We start from the raw sequence: 4410 nt of genomic DNA, 5'->3' as shown, positions 1-4410 counted from the left end.
AGTACAAGATTTGTGTTTTATTCTCCAACATAGCAAATGTTGGAGAATAAAACTTGATTTTGAGTTTTCCCAACTATCTCTCCTTGTGCAGTTTTCTAAATGTACTTTAGAATCTTTTGTTCATATCTAGTCACATCTCTTCCTTCGAAAAATTTGATATTTTTATTTGGATTGCATGGGGGGCCTGCCCATTAGCTCAGTTGTTTAAATGCCTGCTTAAACAAAGCAGTCAGGCTCAGGATACTGTGGTTAAATCCCCAGAACTCCCACCAACCTGACCTGCCCTGAAGGCATTCTGAGACCATTAAAAAAAAAATTCTTCTGCTATTTGGATTGCATTAAATCTTTATGAGTCTTTGTATTCTTTTTGCTCATCTATTTTTACACCATACAAGGATGTTTAAATATTTTCTTCTCTTTCCAGACATCCTCGTGAGAGTGACATTGTCCTTATACCCTCTGTGACAATCGCTGATGCACCGCCATGATGCCCAGGGAAGACAGAGCGACCTGGAAATCTAACTACTTCCTAAAGATCATCCAACTTTTGGATGATTATCCAAAATGCTTCATTGTGGGAGCAGACAATGTGGGCTCCAAGCAGATGCAGCAGATCCTAATGTCCCTCTGAGGGAAGACCATGGTGTTGATGGGCAAGAATACCATGATGCGCAAGGCCATCCGAGGACATCTGGAAAACAACACAGCTCTGGAGAAACTGTTGCCTCATATCCGGGGGAATGTGGGCTTTGTGCTCGCCAAGGAGGACCTCACTGAGATCAGGGATATCCTGCTGGCCAATAACTGCCTGCCGCTGCCCGTGCAGGTGCCATTGCACCATGTGAAGTTACTGTGCCAGCCCAGCACACTGGTCTGGGGCCTGAGAAGACCTCCTTCTTCCAGGCTCAGGATATCACCACTAAAATCTCCAGGGAACCATTGAAATCCTCTGTGATATGCAGCTGATTAAGACTGGGGAAAAAGTGGGATCCAGTGAGGCAACCCTTCTGAACATGTTGAACATCTCCCCATTCTCCTTTGGGCTGAGCATTCAGCAAGTGTTTGACAATGGAAGCATTGACAACCCAGAAGTCCTTGACATTACAGAGGAAACTCTGCATTCTTGCTTTCTGAAGGGTGTCAGCAATGCTGCGAGTGTCTGTCTGCAGACTGGTTACCCAGCTGTTGCATCAGTGCCGCATTCTATCATCAATGGGTACAAGCGGGTCCTGGCTTTGTCTGTGGAGACTGATTACACCCTCCCACTTGCTGAAAAGGTCAAGGCCTTCTTCGCTGATCCATCTGCATTTGTGGCTGCTGCCCCTGTCGCTGCAGCCACCACTGCTGCTCCTGCTGCTGCAGCTGCCCCAGCCAAGGTAGAAACCAAGAAAGAGTCAGAGGAGTCAGATGAGGATATGGGATTTGGTCTCTTTGACTGATCACTAAAATGCAAACTATTCAACCTGCCTGATTAGCAAAACAAGGAATAAAGGTATAATTCTCTTTCAAATAAATAAATAAATAAATAAATAAATATTTTCTTAAATGTTAGTTCCATTTCTAAGATCTTTGACTTTTTGGTTGCTATTGGAATAGGGTGCTTGTCCTTCACAGCCTGTGATTTCCATCGGCTATCTTCATTTTTTGCTAAACCTTTACATCCTGCCACTTTACTGATCTTTCTTTCTTTTTCTTTCTTTCTTTCTTTCTTTCTTTCTTTCTTTCTTTCTTTCTTTCTTTCTTTTCTGTATAAAGTATAGCATTCAATTTATTATTTCTTTCTCAAGAGAGTTTCCTTCAGTCCATTAAGCCCCAGCTCCCCTCACATGGGCTTTGGTGGAGGTCATGCGGCAGCACCAGCAGGTCTAAATCGGGTGGAGGAGTTCGGTCCTTGTGGGCTTCATGAGATCGGTTTCTGACCACTTTGCTGTGTGTGGCACAACTCACATGGTAATGCAGCTTCACATACAGCTTGGGAAGCACATAACCGTCGAAGACACTCGCTTCGGAAATGTCCCTGATGGCGGCGGCCCCCACTATGTTCCAAACGACAAACTTCTTAATGACCTTATCTTTCGGTAGGCACTGGGCGCAGTTCCTGCTGCGAATAGGCTGCACATGACCGCAGCCCTTTTTGGCACAACCGTTTTTCCTTCTTTTTTTCTTCATCTTGGAAAGGAGGACCCAAAAGAGCTGAATTTTCTTGTCTGTTTGAGTGTTACCATTGATTTCTATTGTTTCAACTCTTCCTTTCCTATTTTTATGATTTGGCTTTCTCTGCTACATTCAAACAATATTAAATAGTAATGGTGTCACTTTTACCTGATTCTAGCAGAAACAATGCTAGTATTTTGTCATCAAGTAAAATCTGACTTTTATCATTTTTTAAAGTCAGAAATAAATATTAAATGTTGCTAAAGGCCCTTCAGTAACTAAAATCAAATTGTTTTTCTTCTTCGAGCTATTGAAGTAGAGAATTGTATTCACTGATTTGATAATACTGACCCATTTGTTCATAGACTACACCTGACTGTAATATCTCTAATGCCCTATTGGGTTGATTTGTTGATATTTTATTTACAAGGTTTATTGATATTAATTTGATAATAGCTGATAAATGTAATCTTTTGAACTTTTAAAATCTTATGGTACATTTTGAAAATACACAATAACATTCATCATTGGGCCGGGAGGTGGCTCAGTGGAATAAGCGCTTCCCTGGCAAGCGCAAGGGCCTGAGTTCAATCCCCAGTTCCGGAAAAAAAAAAAAAAATCATCATAGAGAATATAATTCTTGTATTTTACGTCTTGCTTCTTCTTTTCCGGTTTCCCTCCCCTCCCTTCAACCACTCTTCTCCTTCTTACTTACAAAAGCTTCGTTTTCATTTTTTCCTTCTGTTCTTTTTCTTTTCTTGTTTCTTCTTTCCTTCTCCACTTCTCTCCCCCGTTCCCCTTCTCATTTGAACATTTTCCCCCATTTCCCAAAATCTATTTATATATATTATATAACAAATTATATATATATACATATATATACATATATATATGGCCCTTATTTCTACTTTTAGTTTCTCACACCAGAGAAACAATGCAGTATTATAAAATTTTATTTTAAAGAGGAAAAACCCCACAAAATTTCAAAACAAGATCGTAAGGGGCTAACAGCTAATACATGGCTAATACTAATAAATTAATTACTCAGAGTATGAGAAACAATGTGGCATTTACACATGTGTATCTGATTTCATTGAAGAGTATGGTCTCAAGGGGCACCCATTTACCTAGAAATTTTTCAGGTTTATCCCTCTTTACGGCAAAGTAGTAATTCACTATATTAAAAAGGAGGGGGGACCAGAGAGATAGCTCAGGAAAATAAGCACTTGCCTGGCAAGCATAAGGACCTGTATTCAATCCCCAGTTCCGAAAAAAATAAACAAAAAAACCCCCCAAAACGAAAACCCCACACTTTTCTTATCCATTCATCAGTTGACAAACATTTGGGCTGTTTCCAAGATCTGGCTACTACAAACTGTGCCACTGTAAACACGAGTGTGCATGTATTGCTGTGGTATGATATTTTTAGTTCTTTCAGGGAGATACCAAGGGAAATAGTGGGGTTGAATGTAATCGCTAGTTTTTGATTTTTGAGGAACCTCCACAGTGATTTCCATAGTGGTTGGACCAGTCTGCACTCCCACCAACTGTGGAGAAGGTTTCCTCTTTCCCCACAGCCCCACCAGCATTTGTTATTGGTTGATTTCTTCATAATAGCCATTCTTTCTTCGGTGAGATTGTAGCATTGTTTTAATTCACATCTCTAAAATGACCAGTGATGTTGAATATTTTTTCATATATTTATTTGCCAATTCTACTTCTTCATCTAAGAAGTGTCTACCCATTTTGGGATTGGGTTTTCAAATTTGGGGGTCTGATTTTTTTTTTCAGTTCCTTATATATTCTAGATAGTAGCCCTTTGTCTGAGGAACAACTGGCAAAATTTTTTTCCCACACTGTAGGTTGACAAACATTTATAAATTGGTTTATACTAAAAATGATCTAATAAAATGAATAATATTTCACATTAGTAAAAGATTGATCTGTAGTTTTATTTTGTATAATCATTATAATTAGATTTTATCAGTTATCTGTTATAATAACTCTGACTAACATGCCATCAGACCCTCAGAGGCTTACAGCAAGAGAATGTTTATCAACTGCTTGTTGCTAGAGTGCCTGGGATGACTGGACTCAGCTCCACATTTGTCATCCACCCTGCCAGGTATCAGAGAAATGGTTCTCATGAACAACAGAGCAGACTCAATCCGTGAGTTATTTTCATCACATATGCTAACACTCTACTCGCCAAGGCAAGTCATACAGCCAATGCTAGAGTCAGAATTGGGGGACATA

The 4410-nt window shown here is 39.8% G+C and overlaps 1 pseudogene; it reads left to right on the top strand.

Moving 5' to 3' along the window:
* Positions 1 to 487: 487 nt before the first annotated feature.
* On the top strand, positions 488 to 1439 carry LOC105743677 (annotated as a pseudogene).
* The last annotated feature ends 2971 nt before the right edge of the window (positions 1440 to 4410 follow it).

The sequence above is a fragment of the Octodon degus genome, unplaced genomic scaffold, assembly GCF_000260255.1.
Source record: "Octodon degus isolate 3935 unplaced genomic scaffold, OctDeg1.0 scaffold00147, whole genome shotgun sequence".
Lineage (NCBI taxonomy): Eukaryota > Metazoa > Chordata > Mammalia > Rodentia > Octodontidae > Octodon > Octodon degus.
This window is presented reverse-complemented; position numbering and strand designations above follow the sequence as displayed.